This window comes from Micrasema longulum, unplaced genomic scaffold, assembly GCF_059751315.1.
Source record: "Micrasema longulum isolate JH-2025_06_02 unplaced genomic scaffold, ASM5975131v1 h1tg001460l, whole genome shotgun sequence".
Classification (NCBI taxonomy): Eukaryota; Metazoa; Arthropoda; class Insecta; order Trichoptera; family Brachycentridae; genus Micrasema; species Micrasema longulum.
This window is the reverse complement of record NW_028278646.1, coordinates 112,373-132,414: the sequence shown is the minus strand read 5'-3', so window position 1 is coordinate 132,414 and position 20,042 is coordinate 112,373. Positions and strand designations below refer to the sequence as shown.

General features: G+C 34.3%; 1 protein-coding gene across 2 annotated transcripts in view; it reads right to left on the bottom strand.

Annotated features, from left to right (window-relative positions):
- The window catches only part of LOC148275329 (nose resistant to fluoxetine protein 6), a 135,494-nt gene extending 116,105 nt beyond the window's left edge, over positions 1-19,389 (bottom strand). The window contains exon 1 of one of the 2 annotated variants that reach the window (XM_088235845.1): positions 18,945-19,389. The gene's annotated coding sequence lies outside the window, so the exon portion shown is untranslated. Of the gene's footprint in view, positions 1-152; positions 182-18,944 lie in introns of those variants that run through there. The other variant, XM_088235844.1, reaches the window with a different exon arrangement.
- Between the last annotated feature and the right edge of the window lie 653 nt (positions 19,390-20,042).

The window sequence follows — 20,042 nt, the reverse complement described above, 5'->3', positions numbered from 1 at the left end:
TGCAGATATTACGAATTATTTATATTTAAAAAACTAAAAATATTTTTTTTGATAGGTTGCAAAAAACCACAGTTCTCAATGGTGAAATAAATGGCGGGACAGTAAATTATCCATGGTCCGATTTAAATTTAGAACACGGATTCCAATTCCACCTTTACGCTCGCGTAACTAAAACCAAACTAAGAAATTCTACCGATCTAGTCACGGAATTTCCTACCACCCTCTACCACAACTTTCCCAAGATACGATTACCAAAAATATCTTATGCAATACGGCCGCAAGGAACACAAATCCAAGATCAACTTGAAACCCACGGCAAGAAAGCCCAAATTAAAATCAAACCCGACGATTTTACGTCAGCTTTCAAACTACACTTCGTTACTTAGTGCCGTTCTACTGGCGCAATACAAAAAACTTTCTATCCAATTAGATCGGTCTCGATTTCATTACGAGTAATTTAATTTTCACGCGGCAAGTAAAAAGGTGTGCGATATTGTACGCTAGATTATCCGGTATAATGTTTATAAAAAATATTTTTTACGCAGGTTGTAACGCCTATATGTTTCTGTTTTGTCTCAGGTTTGACGTTTAAAGAAAAGAGACGATGATAGTTTCAGTAAACAATGGAGGCTTACAGCCTACCTCACAGGTAAAGTTCCAACATACATAATAATATAAATATATTGATTTAGTGTTTAATTTTATAATGATCGATAAGGAAACAGATGCTGTTACCTATGCACCGTATTTTTTAATAAGACCTAAATTAAAAATCTCTTTAATATTAACATACTAGCGGACCCGACAGACGCAGACGTTGTCCTGCCCAAACGTTGGCTTACCTGCTATTAGCTTGGAAAGACTTTTCATTGATAAGTAGGTACCTAGGTACTAGTTTGTGATTGAATTCGAAAACTAAAAAATAATTATATTCAAATATTGAATTTAAGTAGGTACCTAGGTACTTTTTTATGGTCGAATTCCAAAACATAAATGAAATATTTTTTTAAATATGGCATTCTTTTTGCAAACGTCAAACTCCGGTCTTCTCACCAGCAGAGGGGTGTATCTTTGTAGGAAAACGATTTATAAAAATGTGTTGAGTTTAATATTATTTAAGTATTACCAAGAATCCAGTTAAAATAAATAAATGGGTAGAAATTATAAAGAATTTAAGGAAAGGATCTGATTAAGATCCACAAAAAACAAATGATGTTAGTAAATATTCAAAAACAAACTTTTTTTATACACAAAAAAACATCATCTTTCCATATTTTTGTAAATGCATTCTCCTCGAATGCAACCTTGGTAGATCGATAAATAAATTTTTTATGCTCCTTACTTATTTTTTACATCTTAGATTGAAGATTTTAATATCTATTCTACGAACACGCACAGCGCAAATATCTATATTTCTCTGAAAACCGCACGCAAATGGGCTAAGCCGTCGCGGAGGAGTTCAGTGACATCACACGTATAGAGTACGTTTTTTTTTAAAGAAATATTTTCGTTCTTATAATTTACGCAAATATTTCATTTTGAGGGCCATTTTCAACTAGTTGTAAATAACTCACTATTAGAAAATGGGAATCAAGTTGGGTTAGAGTGGGATTCGAACCACGGACCTTTGATCCGTGAGTCTGAGACACTAGCCACGGTACCACAACCCGATTCATTTATATATAAAAATTACAATTACGAATTATAAATATAAAGATTACAACAGAGATGAAGAACATTTTAGAGCGTTGTGTTTAAGATTCATCTGATTGAATCATTTCACTCACATACTAGGCAACGCCAGAAAACATTTTTCAATTTTTATACTTCTTCTTGGACCAGGTGGATTCACCAACAATGTTTTGAGTTTACCCAAGTTTTTCTAATGACAGGTCATGGGCCCTGTAGATGCCTAGACTTCTATATTCCATTCTCTAAAATGTTCTCCGTCTCTGTTGTAATATGTAGATATTAACAACTGCCTAGGGGGCTAAATCCAGTTTTAGTCTGCAAAAAATTGGATAAACTCAAAATATTATTAATGAATCCACCTGGTCCAAGAAGAATAAAAATTTAAAAAAATATTTTCAGGGCCTCGATTATGATGGGAAGACTTCATACCTTCACCTTGACGATATAATTGAAGATGAATTCTCTCTAGCGATTACAAAGATATACTACAGACCTCCCACTTTCAAGTTTTGGGTAGGTGCATCGATATGTTACAAGAGGAAGCGTACGCCACGGTACACATATCTACCCACTAAAATGGCATAGCTTCATTATGACGTCATATTTGAAGACAAATTCTCCCGAGCGATTACGAAGATACACTACCAACCCCATCCATCAAGTTTTAAGGCAAGTACATCAATATGTACAGACGAATTTAGTACCTTATGGTGCGCATATCTACTTTTTTTTGCTCCACTGAGCAGATTTTGCTTTAACTACAATTCATTGAATTTTTAAATCTTTCTAAGGTGACCAGTTTTTTTCTTGAAAGCCCATTTCAAACATGAGAGAGAAATAAGTAAATTTTGAAGTCGAATTAATTAATTTCTGACATAGCTGTCAGTTTTGAAAACGAACGCCTAGATCTATAGATAATGTGGCTAGATTCGGCCCTTTTAACATATAAGAGCATCTAGCCGTAAAAACGTTTGACCATAAAAAAAAATGTTATTATGTTTTAATCGGGTTGTGGTCCTGTGGCTAGTGTCTCGGACTCACGGACCAAAGGTCTGTGGTTCGAATCCCACTCTACCCCAACTTGATTCCATTATCTAATAGTGAGTTATTTACAACTCGTTGAAAATGGCCCACAACATTAAATATTTGGGTAAATCATAAGAACGCAAATATTTCTTTTTATCTAAAAAATAAATAAAAATATTTCCTTATATTTTACTATCTTCCTGAGTGTACACATCGAGATGTCAAAAGAGCCGGCTATGTTATACTTCGGTTGATAAATACAGACGAAAGTTAAGCATACCGTCTTGGTAATTGTCAAAAGCGCGCAAGAAAACCGTTTTAGTATCCAACTCCCCGTAGGACTTAAGTTCCTCATTAGTCTTTTCTACTCTACTACGCGTTTCGCACGGCAATGTAGACACGACACCGCTAATTTTTCAGAACATAATTTCAATCTATCGTTCTATGAAGCATCGTACCTACCTCAATGACTGAAGCTGAAGATACCCCCCCGATGACCGCATTTCAGTGCACTCGAATGATGCCGAACCGACGCGCCGACTCCTTAGAACTTAGATAATATTATTACCTCCGCATTACGGCATCCGACGTAATTTTGAGTCTGGTAGTTTTTCAATACCATTCATTCTGACCGCGTGGTAATCTTGTCGACCGCAAACGAGAGCGATATTCGACATAAACTTTCACTCTCTCCCATCCGGTCTCTCCCGAATCGGGCCCAACGCCCAAGGCTGCAAGAGCCAAAATGCCGTGCCCCGAATTTCTCGGTCATCATTTTAACACCCGGCCGGTTCTGATAATAGCCATTATATAACTCTCCCAGTACCACTAAGCTGTTTTTTTTCAGTCTGTTATTATGAAATGAATTCGAATATTGATTGCTGTTCCCATTTCCAGTAGCCGTTTTTTTCATATGACCTGTATAATTAATTAGACACGTTAGAAGCGCGTAAGAGATGGCATTTCAATTTGTCTTTCTAGCCTTCATTCACTAAAGCTAGGGTTTCCTAGGACAGCGGTGCCCGTATTTTAACGGCCGTAGTGAACGGTGATGCAGTGGACAGCCGTCGTAACGGTGACTAGAGTATGGTTTCCTAGGAAAACGGTGTTATCAACACCATTTAACACCGTTTCCCCAGGAAACCACTCTCTAGTCGACGTTACGACGGCTGTCCACTGCATCACCGTTCATTACGGCCGTTAAAATACGGGCACCGCTGTCCTAGGAAACCCTAGCTTAACAAAGTTTTTATTCAGTTTCAGTCATCGACATACAATACAGACAGGTATACAGGATGTTCTTTAAACCCTGTCACATCTGAAACCACTATGATCAGTATGAGCAAGAAGACAGTTTGGCCCATTAAAATATTTTTGTAATAAAAAACAAATGGTTGCTTACTTCTGCAGGGGAGAAACGAGGAACACCGTCAACCGCGCGGTTCCCCTGCAGAAATGCGCAACCATTTGTTTTTTTTAAATATTTTCTTTTAAAAAAATTAGTTCGTTCTAAATTTTTTTTTTAATGTGCTAATATGTCTTCTTTCCCATACTGATCATCGTGGTTTCGGATGTGACATGGTTTAAAGAACACCATGTAGAGTAAAATATTAAAAAAAGTAGTGACACTAAAACGTACCCATAGTCACTAAGTTCTGTTTATTATACCAGGGGTACTATCCTGAACCGCTCTCGTGGCACGAGAAAACAGTTTTTTTCGTGTATTTTATATGTAAATACACGAGATAACACGGCCACGTGAGCGTTTGGAATACCAGCCCAGGAGCCTTGTGCTGGAAGATGTGACATTTTGTCACCCACTCGGCAAAAGTCGATTGAACATCTCGATTGCTTTGTCATAATGCTATTCTTGAAAACACTCCGACAACTTAATTACAAAGACGAACGAGAAAGTGGCAACACTAACAAATCCGTATTTGTCTATGGCTCTCCTGCCAAACGTAAACCTTTATTGTTTCTTGTCAGACTTCTTCCGTTGAATATTTTGTGTATGGAATATTATACTACTTGCGGAAACCAATTCGGATTTAAAGCAGCTTTGTCAACGGATATGGCAATATTTGCCTTAAAACAAACAGTGGCCTACTATAAATCAAAAAAAACGAATACATACGCATTCTTTCTGGATTTGAGTAAAGCGTTTGACCGCGTCAATCATAAAATATAATGGAATTAAATGGAGAAGAGAGGAATCCCATCTTGTATTATCAATACTCTGGCAGCCTGGCACACTTCTTCTTTCTGTGCCATATCAGGTCTCCCCGACGTTGGCGATCACTCTAGGGTAGGCATTCCGGTCCTGCGCCAACTGGAACAGTGCCTCAACCCCGCGCACTCCCGCCCAGTCGCGGATGTTTCTCAGCCGGGACAACTGTCGCCTTCCAACTCCACGCTTTCCCTCGATCTTTCCCATCATAATCAGCTGTAGAAGCGTATATTTGCTTCCGCGCATGATATGGCCCAGATATGCGAGTTTTCTCTGTTTTATTGAGGACAGTAGTCCATTTTCGGCACTGGCTCGTCTCAACACCTCCACGTTGGTCACTAAATCTGTCCACGGGATTTTCAGCATTCTTCGGTGAAGCCACATTTCAAAAACCTCTAATCGGTTCATGGAGTTCACCTTGAGAGTCCATGTTTCAACCCCGTAGAGCAGTATTGACCACACATAGTACTTGACCATCCTCTGTCTCAGTTTTAAATTAAGACTATCACTGCAGAAGAATAATTTCATCCCATTGAATGCTGATCGTGCTATTTCTATTCTGCATCTAATTTCCGTATCCGGATCCAGATCAGAAGTGATTTGACTGCCGAGGTATTTAAAGTAAGTCACTCTCTCGATTGTTTGACCATTTAATCGCAATACAGCATCATTGTGAGGGTTTCGGCTAAACACTATCATCTTTGTTTTGGCCACATTGATGTTCAAGCCCATTACTCTACCAGCTTCGTCAATTTTACTAAGAAGTCTGGCACACACATCAGGAAAATATTGTAAAATGGGGAGATGCTACATCTTCGCCTTTTTATTTAAAATGTGGAGTCCGACAAGGAGGTTGTCTGTCTCCGGCACTTTTTAATTTATATATGGATGATCTCACCGTGCTCTTTATTCGTTCAAAGTCGGATGTCATGTTAACGGCGTCTGCACTAACAATATTAGTTATGCAGATGATATGGTATTATTGACTCCATCTATTAATAGTATGGGGTTGTTGCTCAATATTTGCGAAAAATATGCAATTGACCACAATATGATATACAATGCAAAAAATCTGCCGTACTTATATTTAAGAAGAAGACAAGACACAAAACGTCACTTTCTGAGTTCGTGCACCCATCACCACCTGTATTCCTAGACAACAACAGTTTAACGGTAACTGCAAAAGTCAAATATCTAGGGCACATACTGACTGATAATTGTAAAGACAATCAGGACATAGAGAGACAGAGAAGAGCCATCAATGTCAGGGCCTCTATGCTAGCGAGACGCTTCTTTCAATGCAGTAACGAAGTGAAGAAAATCATCTTTACTTCGTATTTGACGTCCATGTATACAGTGGAACTATAGAACAACTATACGCAAGCAGCATGGAATAAATTAAGGGTCACGTATAATAATTCATACATACAATTAATCGGATTGCCTAGGTACTGCAGTGCCTCTGAAATGTTTACAGCTGGACGAATAAACACCTTCGCTGCCCTACTTCGCCAAAGAGCCTGGAGCCTATGGGAACGTCTGAAAAGCTCTAATAACGAAATTCTCCAAGCCACTGCAGGGTGGATCTATTCACCGTTGTTCGAGCGATGGCGGGATATGCTAAGACCACCATAAGTGCTGCAAATATAACCTTTTTTTATGTTTATATTTATGTTTATGGTTATGTTTATAATTATGTTCATGTTTATATGGTATAATTGGCTCTGCACTATGTAGCCATTTTACTGGAATAAAATTTAACAAAATAAAAAAAAATATAATGTTTTACTGAGACACTGCAACATTGATAATTATAATTTGCCTTTGACATAACACACATCTACATGTTATTAGAAATATTTCATATTCATGTAATGAATTTTAAAAATATTGTATAATACATATCTCAAATACGTATTTTGACATTGACGAGCGAAAACATAATTTTGAAATCATGTTTCTAGTGAAACTTCATTTGATAATAGATTAAAAATAAGTACTGTATGTATGTATGTATGTATGTATGTGTATATATGATAGATTAAAAATAAGTACTGTATGTATGTATGTATGTATGTATGTGTATATATGTGTATATATGTATGTATGGATATGTATGTGTGCATGTACGGGTATAAATATGTATGGATATGGAAGAGGATGATATATAGATATAGACTTACATATAGATATAGATATAGATATAGATATAGATATAGATATGGATATGTTAATAAATAATGTTTTTAATAAAATGCTTTGTGCCCATTAAATATGTAAACACTTATGTTTAAAATTTTGGTACTCCGGTTCTGTAATTATTTATTTTTTATCTTAAAATTGCGTGATCATTCACTTATTTTTTTTGCTTTTTTTTTTACATCTTCTAAATATTTTTTTTTTTTTTTTTTGAAAGCATCAATTACATGTACTTTTTTTTCGCTCCCTATATCTAAGTTAGTAGTAATTATTATTATAAAACCATGTAGGACTATCATATGATTAATTGTAAAGGATCTTTACCGACAAGCCATATTCATTGGCTTGGTGAGTCCTGTAAAAAAAAATAAAAAAAAATGTCAAAAATGTCTTAAAATAACTAAAATGTAATATTGTATGTACATAATAAATAATAAAAAATAAAATAATAAAACTGTTATATTTGTAGCACATTTATTGATACGCCATCCATCATAACATTGATCAGTGTTTTAAACTTTAAGTTAAAATACAGCAAACATACCTACTCGTCATTCAAACACGAATACCCAGCGTTTTACAAGAAGGAAGTTTGCCAGCTGAAGTGACGATGTCGCCTTCGATTGTCAATGTCGAGTGCTTTGTGGCACTCGAGATAAAGTCGATTGGTTTTCAATCGACTGCATTCGTACGGGTGGTTCAAGAATGCTGTCACTCGTCGAAATTCGGAAGTCGCATACGATTCTAAAGACGAATGAGTCCAGCATAAGGCCCCAGGGCTGCATTCAACGAGCATGCATATGCATAGCATACCGAGGTAAATAGATGCTATTGATTTTTTTTCAATTGAGCGTTAATATTTGTTTTCTTGATGGCAATTTTTTTTAAATTAGTTACAATTATTTCTTCTTACGGCGCATGCGTATTACATGTCATCTCAATCAAAGGTCAAATGATCTGACGCATGCGCTGTTAGTCCTCCGAGTTTTCAAATCCTAACCGCTAGACGGTGATGTCACTTCTGTCTTAACTGTCAAATTTTACTGAGCACTCAATGTCAAATTAAAATTTACTTGTTTCTCTTACGTATTTTAAATAGGGTTAAAAATTGTCTGTTTGTCGGCAGTTTGAGTCAAAATTACGGAAGGTGAGCCTTACTTGGGATGCACGGGAGCTGGCAGCCGATAGAGATGCGTGGAGGCTCTTTGTTGATACCATATGCTTCAACTAGGGAGCGGACATGGAATGACGATGATAATGATAAAATTGAGGCACCTCGAAACGATTTAAAATTAAAATAAATCGCAATGAGGAAGTTCAGCCCTACGCGAAATTTGATATGAAAATGTTTTTTTTACTCGCAGTAAAAATTAGAGCATTCAAATGTACGGAAAAATTTCTTGAAAATGTACAAAAAAAAAAATTTTTTTTTTAAAAATAAAATCGAACGACTTTGAACGATGTCACTTGTTCGTGTACATCAACCAATGATAAGAGCATTGTGAAAGATCTCCGGTTTACAGTAAGTCAACGGACCAATCAGCAGAACTGACCGAGGAGAAGCGGAGGAGAAGTAATTGCAGAAATACAAAACGAAAGTTATCTAATTTTGAAATTACTCAGCCCGTGACGTTACAAGTTTTCGTCGGTGAGTTCTACTGATTGGTGAGTTGGCCTCCCTGAAAACTGAAATCTATCACAACACTACAATTGACTGATTTCGGAAGAAATGTGACGTAGTTCAAAGAACATAGTTCAATTAATAAATATCATTTTAATAGTTGTTTCACACATTTTCGAGAAACTTCGACTTGCAATTAAATGCTCCAATTTTCACCTCGTGTAAAGAAAACATTTTTGTATACAGTTCCCCGTAGCACTGAACTTTATTTTAGAGTAATAATGCAGTGGCCTATGCACCACGAGGTGTATATAACAGGGAAGTGGTACTTTTTCAATAAAGACACGATTTTAGAAGACACAGGGTTATTTTTTACAGTGATAAATACAAGTTCACTTTCACTATTGCAAATGCGTGCGTAAAGAATTTTACACGCAATTAATTAATTAGGCGATGAAATATAAATTTATTGTTTTCATAATTCGTATTTGAATGTTTAACAATGGGGAAATACTTTGAATTTGTAACGGATATGATAAAAATGGATATATTTTGTCTATTCACGCATAAGGCTGTGAAAGTGAAGTGATGTTTCGGAAAAAACTAAAAACCAACTTGTTCTCTGAATCATTTGAATAAATCCGTAGCACGTGACAACAAAATAAATTATTTTAATTAAACTACAAATTTAAAAGCTTCAATTAAATTAACTTAACAATAGAATCGCCATGTAAAGCGCCCTTGAGGTATTTTATTACGAAAATGGCGCTATATAAGTTATCCATAATAATAATAATACTAGCCACTTTATGTTCATGTTAAATTATTCTCAGTTTTACTTTGTTATATTTATATTTAGAACATAAGATTTTCTCACTTTAATTGTTATCTTTTATTTGTCATCTTAGATATATTATGTTTCTTTTGAACTTTTTTGCGGTTTTTTTTTTCAATATTTTACTTTAACAAATTTGTTTAGTTTAAATTATTCAGTTGAATTACATAGTTATACTAGCTGACCCGACAGACGCTGTCTTGTCAGAACGTTGGCTTGTCTTGAAAAATACTTTTTATTGATAAGTAGGTACCTAGGTACTTGTTTGTGATTAAGTTCCAAAACTAAAAATTGATAATATTCAAATATTAAACTTAAGTGGGTACTTGTTTATGGTTGAATTCCAAAACATAAAATAAATAATTTTTCAAATATGGCATTCTTTTTGCAAACGTCAAACTCCGATCTTCTCATTAATAGAGGGGTGTACTTATGTGGGAATAAGTTTTTTTTTGATGTATTGAATTTAATATTATTTTAGTATTACCAAAAAACCAATAATAATAAACAAATGGATAGAAATAATAAGGAAAATAATGAAAGAATCTGATAGATGTCCATTAAAAAAATGCTGTTTGTAAACATTTAAAAACAAACTTTTTTTGTACACATAAAAAACAAAATCTTTCCATTTTTTTGTCAGTGCATTCTCCTCGAATGCAACCCTCGTAGATCGATGAATAAAACATTTATGCTCTTTACTCCTTTTTTATACATTAGATAATCTACGAACACGCACAGCGCAAAGATCTACATTTCTCTGAAAACCGCACGTAAATCGGTTAAGCTGTTTAGAAGGAGTTTAGTGACATCACACGTACAGAAGAATTATATATAAAGATTTCATATTATATATTACATAATGAATTGTTCACTGTTGTGATTATTTCTGTAAAACTTTTTATTGTAAAAGGTTCTTTGAATCGAATAAATAAGTAGGGTTTGAATACGTACAAGTTATTTTTAGTTATGGTGTCAGTGATAAATAATCTCCAGGGCCTCGATTATGATGGGAAGATAAAGACCTCATACTTTCACCTTGACGGTATAGTTGAAGATAAATTTCCTCAAGCGATTACAAAGATATATTACCGACCCCCCCCTTCAAGTTTTGGGTAGGTACATCGATATGAAACAAGGGGAAGCGTACGTCACGGTATACATATCTACGCTCTAAAATGACCTAGCTTCAGTGTGACGTCATAGTGAAGATAAAAGTCTCCCGACCGACTACAAAGATATACTACCGACACCCCCCCCGCCATCAAGTTTTGATGTAAGTACATCGGTTTATACTGACGGGTCTAGAACCCCTCGATGCGTTTATCTACACATATAAAGTGACGAAAATTTTACCCCATTGAAATGTTGCCACTTTGAAAAATATTTACAACCATTTAATTTTTCTTTTTCAGAATATCTGCCATATCTTCTTGAAAACACGTATCGAAATATCAGTACAACCGGCTTCGTTAAACCGAGGTAGATAGAGACAACCACAACAAACCATCACGCAATTTCCCCGTAAGGCAAGGCAGAGAGGATAGAACGCCACATCGCTCTGTCTTTGCATACAGATCTCGCTTCCTCTAAATTCATACATCTTCTCATGCGCGCGCGCCGATTATTCCAACTTTTGACATGTCAATCTTTGAGTATTTGTTGGAGTTGGTCATGCCATGTCGTTCTCGGTCTTCCTCTATTTCTGCATTCATCAACATTCGCATTGTAAATATTTTTAGCCGTTCTTTCGCTGTCCATTCGCTCTACATGTCCGTATCGAGACGTTAAAGGAGCCGGCTTTGTAGTCGCTCGGTGGATAAATACAGACTATCGCCGAGCATATCGTCCTGGCAAGTGTTAAAAGTATTTTAAAATTCATGTTCAAGGGAGCGTTTTTTACTTGAATTGGGATTAACTGAAGTTTATAATCGCTTTGAAGTTGGCGCTTTCTATCACAGAAGCCTATTTAAAATATAATTGAAAACCATTTTAAATGTTAATGAAGTAAAGAACGCGGACTAATTTTTGCGGTCATTCATTGGTTAGTTTCGATCATATGATATCGATATGGCAAGTAGATAGAACATACCGAGGAAAATACAGATAATACAGAAGTTAAGTATACCGTATTGATATATACAGATGAAGATAGCGTTCATAATTGAGGCCCAGAATCACTTAACTTGCGTAGCTATCTTGGAAATTAAAATGTCATAAAAAATATATATATTTTTTTTTTTAAGCCAATCAACAGACTTAAGTAAGCCCTAATAGATTGGCATTAATAAGTAATGCTTAATTTAAACATTCTTAAATTTACTTAAATTAACATAGTGTATAATTAACAAAAGGTATGTATATAGCATAATCTAGGCGGAATGGCAAGTGTGACATCGCGAGTCAGGAGAGACAACACCGCTTGCTTCTTAAATGCCTGCCCTTGCTGTAGGAACACATCGACAGTACCGTTTAGTGAGATTTCGTTAACTGTTCTGAGGATCCTTGGCAGAGGGGAAAGGAATCCGATGTTAGTTTTATAATTTCCCACAGCAAAGACAGGATTGGTACGCAAGTTACGGCGAGGTACATTGAGGTTTATCTGAGCAAAGATATCATGGGCATCTATACATTTAGATATTAATTTGTGCAAGAATATCAAACCAGCCAAAATCCATCTGAATTCTAAACTGAAGATGTGAAAGTACTCTAGACGATCATAATAGTTGATTATAAAAGTATTTGATCCGATTCTAAATATTAACGATTTAAAAAATTTACGTTGCACCGATTCAATCCGCGTTATATGAATATTATAATTAGGAGACAATATTAAAAAATTAAATTCAAGCAAACTACGAACAAATGATTTATACAATGTTATTGCTAATGTATTAAACATACACCATAATTTTCAAATTTCTGTTTGAATTTGAAATCATAGAAAATATAATGAATTGGCGCCTTCGGACGGCAATCTGCTTTACATTTTGTTTTCAGTTCGTATAATGAAGAACTTCAGCCCTACGGGAAATTGAACACAAAAAATGTTTTCTTGCGCGGGGTAAAAATTAGAGCATTAAATTGTAGGACAAAGTTTTTTGAAAATGTACAGAAAAATTAATAAAAAATATTTCAATAAAAACGCACTGCTTTGAATGACGTCACTGGTTCATTTGAATCAACCTATGATCTGAGAGCTTTGGAAGATTTCCGGTCTGCTTGTCGTTTCTGGACCAATGGGAAGAACTGAATGAGAATAAGCGGAAATGAACCTCTGACGTTATACGCGGAGTTAATTCAGAAATACAAAACTTTAAAAAATCGTAGCGCTGATAATACGATTTATGAAAATTGAAAAAAAAATGGCTTAGTTTAATAGTCTATTAACAATTTTTTTTTTTTTTTAAACCACTGAAATTCCTCATTATGCAGCAAAGTTATAAATAAATTATAACATATATATAAAAAAATATTTTAATAAAAACGAACTACTTTGAACGGCGTCACTAGTTCATATGAATCAACCAATCATGTTTCCGTAATATTAGCATATGTTAATTTAGTTTTTCTTTTCTTTTTTTTCATGTTCATGTCATACCATATTTATATGCTATTAACTTTTTAATAATTAAAAAAGGAATGGCCCACGCTCAGACCCTGAAGTCTTTGTGGGCATTTTTTCCAATTCATGTTATAGCTTAATTTTAAGATGTATTTTTCTAAAGTGTATTTTTATAATTATATTTCTTTGTAAATAATATGTGTATGGAAAAATTAACAAATAAAAAAAATGAAATAAAAATGATAAGAGAGTTGCGAAAGACTTTCGGTTTATTTACCGTCAACAGACCAATCGGCATAACTAACCGAGAAGATGCGGAAAAGACCTTGAGACGTCACATGCGGAATAATGTCAGAAATACAAAACTCGAAAACGCTGATAATACGATGAATAATTTATTTTTCAATGAGCTTAGTTTAATCATCACTAAATTTCTTTTGCAATAGAAGCATTTTTAATTTTTATTTAACTTTTTGTACATAATGTTATTTGTACATTGGCGGGCTTATTGCCAAATGGCAATTTCTTCCAACCAACCAAAAAAATAAAAGTTTTATTTTTATAATTCAAGTTACAGAACATATTCAATAGAAAAAAAAGGATTAAAAGTTAAAAATATATAAAAATAGAAATACACGTATTTATTTATAAATTACCTTAAATCAAAACTATTAGTCAAAGGGGAAAGGGAAAAAAGAGGAAAGAAGAAAAAGGAAAGGAGGAGACATTAAGGAAGAGAAAGGAGATGTTTCTTCAGGCGTGATTTAAACAGAGATAATGTAGTAACATCTTTGATGGTGGATGGGAGATGATTCCACAGTCGAGCCGCATGGACACTGTATGAGTTAGAGAAGGAAGAGGAATTGTGGATGGGTATTAAGAGAGTGCCTTGAGAATTAGAACAAAGAGGTAAACCATGAACTGATAAGCGTTGAAATTTTTCACGCAGGCATATAGGAGCGTTAGGACTATGAAGTACATTGAACAGAAGTGAGAGGGAGTGATAGTCTCTCCGCTGTCTAATTTTGAGCCATTTCAGTTGCCTGCGATAATCAGAAATGTGGTCATATTTCCTAAGACCAAAAATGTACCTTATGCATGTATTCTGAAGTCGTTCAAGTTAATTGAGTTGCTCACAGCTTAAATCAGTCATGGAAACATCAGCGTAATCTAGAATGGGTCGTAGTAATGCTTGTACAAGGGTGCATTTAGTATTAATGGGTAAGAATTTTTGCAACCTTCTAAGTGACTGAAAAATAGACTGAAAAATATTTTGCGGCTTAAAACACGAATTTGGCGGAATTTTTCTTCATATGGTATGCGTGCTAGGTTGATTTCATGAATAAGTATTTAAACATAGTTTTACTGAGTTCCGCGTGAAAAAGACATTTGTGCGTCGGACTGATTATGGCTAAGTAAAATCGAGGACTCTTTGTCTTGTTTTCCGCAACCCAAAACTGAACCGATTTTTTTTTTTTTTTAAGAAAGTATTTCAAAAATATTTTTTTTCTTTTTAAATAAAGTTTCTCTTCTTAAAAAAATTGTTATCGTATTACATGTAGCGCTTTAAGGGTTTTAGTTGGTCCTTGCTTCTATAAAATACGATTAAACGAATTAAAAAAACAGTAAGGCCATGCCAATGGTAATAAATATCTATTAAAGTGCAAAAAATCATTGTTTTAGTGCCATAATCCAGAGAAAAAATACGGGAATACATTTAAATGAAGAAAAGGCTGACCCCGTATCATCTTAAATGCTTTTTATAATCAAATCTACTCTAATCAATATTTTTAATATCAAATCTACTTTGATCAATCTTTTTAATATCAAATCTACTTTAATATTTTTTCTTAATATCCAAACAACTCTAATGTATTTTATCTTTCTATCAATCAACATTTCCTGCCTTTTCAAAATTCAAATACGTAAAAAACATCACCAATTTATTACTATATAATTATTTTTCTATTGAAAATAGCCTCTAGTTAAATAGAAACTTTAGCCCTACGGGAAATAAGATGCAAAAAATGTCTTCTTGCGCGTGGTCAAAATAAGAGGATCAAATTGTGCAGTAAAGTTGCTTGAAGATGTACAAAAAAAAAACGCACTACTTTGAACGACGTCACTGGTTCATATGAACCAACCGATGATATAAGAGCTATGAAGGATATCCGGTTTGCTTACCGTGAACAAACCAATCGGGAGAACTGACAAAGAAGAACCTCCGACGTCACACGCGGAGTTATTTCAGAAATACAAAACATAAAAAAATCATATCGCTGATATATCGATATATATAATAAAACTAGAGGACCCGTCAGACGTTGTCCTGCCCGAACGTTGGCAAAATACTTTTTATTGATAAGTAAGTACCTAGGTACTTGTTTGTGATTGAATCCCAAAACTAAAAATTGTTTTTATTGAATTCAAGTAGGTTTATGGTTGAATTCCAAAACATATTTTTTTTCAAATATGGCATTTTTTTTGCAAACGTCAAACTCCGGTCGTCTCACCAACAAAGGGGTGTACTTATGTCGGAAAACGATTTTCCAAATTGTATTGAATTTAATATTATTTTAGTGTTGCCAAAAATCCAATAAAAATAAATAAATGGGTAGAAATTATAAGTAATTTAAGGAATGAATCTGATTGAGATCCACAAAAAACAAATGCTGTTTGTTAACATTCAAAAACAAACTTTTTTGAGAAATAAAAAAATAACATCTTTCCATTTTTTTGCAAATGCATTCTCCTCGAATGCAACCCTGGGAGATCGATTAATAAAACATGTATGCTCCCAACTTATTTTTTACATATTCGATTGAAGATTTTAATATCTACGAACACGCACAGCGCAAAGATCTATATTTCTCTGAAAACCGCACGTAAATCGGTTAAGCCGCTTAGGAGGAGTACGGTGACATCACACGTACAAAGGAATTATATATATAAAGATGGCTTAGTTGAATAGTCCATTAACAAATAAGAAAATAATAAAAAGACAGTTAATTTCGTTATTGACTGCCTTGAATTAGGCACTGTCCAAACTTCCAAATTATGTTCTTCAAAAAGTTTTTAGGAATAGCATATTCCTCTTGTTTCATTAAATTATAGACAAAATTCATATTCAAATTTATTTCAACAGAGAGGGAAAACATTTTTGAGAAGGGAATGTGGAAGTCTAGGCATTTACAGGGCTTCTGACCTGTCATTGGCTGGTTTAAGTGGCCACTTTACACACTGTGTAACATTCACCATTCTGCCCATGTTTGAACATCCACATTTCCTCAACTCTTTTCCTCACATTCCCTTCTCAATAATGTTTTCCCTCTCTGTTGAAATAAATTAAAATATAAACAACTCCCAAGGGAGGAAAACCAGCCAGTCTGCAAGCATTTGGACATAATCAAACATCGTTAAAATTCATATTAATGACGAACTTTCAATAAATTTAATGTAATAACAAAATCATAAAACATTTATTTATTTGCGAATAATCAAAACAACGTGCGCTGTTTACTTTCGTAATAATTTGTAGTTTTTGTTTTCTTTTGGATTTAGATGACTATTTATTTTATTAACATACTACAACAGAGATGAAGAACATTTGAGAGAAGGTAATATAGAAGTCTAGGCATCTACAGGGCTTATGACCTGTCAATGGCTGGTTTAAGTGGCCACTTTACACACTTGTAACATTCACCATTCTGCCTATATTTAAACAAAAATTAATCATAAAATAATTCAATTAGATGAATCTCACCCGCATAAATAAAGGTTTCAACTCTTTAACTTCACAACCATCAACAGATGAAAGAATTGAAGGAATATAGATGTTTAAATATAGGCAGAATGGTAAATGTTACACAGTGTGTAAAGTGGCCACTTAAACCAGCCATTGACAGGTCATAAGCCCTGTAGATGCCTAGACTTCTATATTACCTTCTCTTAAATGTTCTTCATCAGATTGTAGTATGTTAATATAAACAGCTCCCCGGGGAGTTGAATCCAGTCCTTGTCTACAAAAATTTGGACAAACTCAAAATATTGTATTTATTTTATGTTTGAGAACATATTTTACCTTACTGTGTGCTACTTGTGAAAACCCGTAATTGACTTACATGCTATTTATTTAGTTTTTTATAAATGATAAATGTAGCTGTCGGTTATTAAAGATATATGATATATGGTCTCAAACTTATTTACATACTCGTGTCTGTTAGATTAGGAACCTTCCCTCTCCAAAAATTATAAAATTATTTACTTCGCAATCATACAGTCTATTCTGCAGTATGGAACCATAGGCTCGGGAGGTGTTGACAACAAATTTACGTCCATTTTGGATTGCTCAAAAAACCATCGCTAAAATGACATTAAAACACCCTAGAACTTACTCTTCAAATTTACTTTTTAAAGAACTAGATACACTAAGCATTGTAATTGCTAATAAAAATATGTCAATCGAAGCTAAACTGGCAGTGCACTACGGAATTTTAGTCCTAACAATTATGCATGGAAGTGAAACATGGAACTGGCGGAGGAAGGATGAAAGCCGAGCGAACGCGGTTGAAATGCGATCTCTTAGACGAATGTGTGGAAAATCAATGTTTACACTTTACAAATTTACTATTATGCTCAATGTTTGTTTTTGTAAATTTATTGATAATTTTAAGTTGCCAGAATTTCACTCGTCCATGCACTTTGTAGCTGCAAGACGATTAGTAATCTAGCTTCAATAGGTAAATGTTATCAACAATCAAATATCCAAATTTAGTAAATGAGGTCTAGAATTCCAACCGTCCATGCGCTCAGTAGCTGCAAGACTTGTTGTTATCTAACTTCTATTTTTATAAATTTGTTTTTTTTTTTCATTTTAAAAATATCACTAAAACTCTAAACTCCATTGTCAAATAAAAAAATTGAAATGTAAATAGGGGCTAGATTTCTTATTGTCCATGCGCTCTGTAGCTGCAAGACGTGTAATCTAGCTCCTATATATCATAACTGGAGACGAGAAACAAGAATTCTAACCGTCCATGCGCTCTGTAGCTGCAAGACGTGCTGGGATATTTATTTATTGTACAGCGCCCTTGAGGTGATTTTCACAAAAACGGCGCTCTATAAATTATCCAAATATAAATAAATAAATGACAGGGTTACGATTGATGAAATCAGGCGAGAGTGTAAATCTGAGTCAAGTATAATTGATAAGATTAAGAAAGGGTCTCTGAGATGGTTTGGTCACGTAGAACGATCAATAAATATAAAAAATAGGTAAAGAATGTAAAAACATAACTTCTGAATATAATATCAAGTTATTACTGAGTACTGAATCTCCATTTCAGAAAGTGCTCTATTATAGTCAAATGGCACTTCATATTTTACTAATGGTAGAGACAGCATTGAGATATAATATATAGGGATCACACTCCATACAAATCCGAGCTAAAAAAGTCGGAAAACGTCCCCAAAGGAAAGGCAATGGCCAGCGGAGGGAGCAAGTGTCGTAACGTCATATCACGTCGACTTGGGCAAGCAAAACACGTAGTACAGTAAAAAGCACGGACTGTTTACATCGGTCTACTGTAAGTTATATTCAGTATGTTGCTCCCTTCCGCACACACGTCACATTTGTTTATCGTTTCACTATACGCCCGACCAACTGAGCAGGACAGAGACAGGTGATAGCTAACGACTGGTAACATATTCATAAAAACGTTTTTAAATATCAAATTAGCTATTTTAAACAAGTATTGATTAAGATAAAAACATTGCTTACCGATGAAAGGTTATAGCGTCGCATTTCCAGATCGATTTGTGCTGCATCTTAGCGTACACTTGGGCATTTTAGTCATTGCGAGGAGAAAACTCGCCGGCGAACGCTCGCAACAGACTTAAGTCCGTTCTTTCAAACATGTGCCAAATGGCCGCAGGTCGAGGGAACATATTTCAAACGCTCATGTTTACTCTAGTTATATACCTCAATGAGAGACAGTCACATAAATTATTTACGTTTGAGTATTCGGATAATTTCATATACTCGTAGTTGTGAAATACTCAAATGTATTACAAACTCACTCTTGCGAAGACTTAATCCAAAACAACTGAAATGTGAACTTCACTTCCTAAAAAACACTGCGCTGAAATTATTCCCGAGATATTTTTTCACGCTGTTTACCTTCGCGTAGTAAGTACGCGTTCTTGTAGTATTGTTGCTAGCTTTTGCGGTCACTTAGAATTTAAAATAAACCAAAATAAAATCAATGTAGGATGGCAACTTAACCATGGGACCATAGACATTAAAAAATCTAAAATGATCATAAATAATAAAGTATCGATCATTGTATTTAATTTTATGGTCATGAATCGAATCTTTGGTAAGGTCTCCGAAATAAAACACTCTTATTGGATTTAATTCTACTTTTATTTTTTTTAAATATATGTGACGCGTTTCGTCTTGTTATGACATTATCAAACCGACTTAAATATTTACAAAATATCCTTATATACCACCTAGATTAAGCAGAACATCTACAATATTTTATTGTCAAAATTTTCGAACGGTAGCTCAATACAACTCACCTATTGTTAGATTACAGAATACCGGGAATGCATATGCATCACATTTTGATATATTTAGTTTATCTCTGCCTAACGTAAAAAATAAAGTGACCAACATATTTTTATCAAAAAGAGCAAATCATCTTCAGAAGATTGGGTTGGAATAGTTATAATTTGATTAATTAATGTATTTTGTTATTGTATAGTTTCTTTAAAATATATATGTATTTCAAGTTATTAATAATGTGTACAGTACGAGTATATTAATATTTCATCCGCGATTTTTTTTAAATATTTTTATTTTTAAGCACTCTTT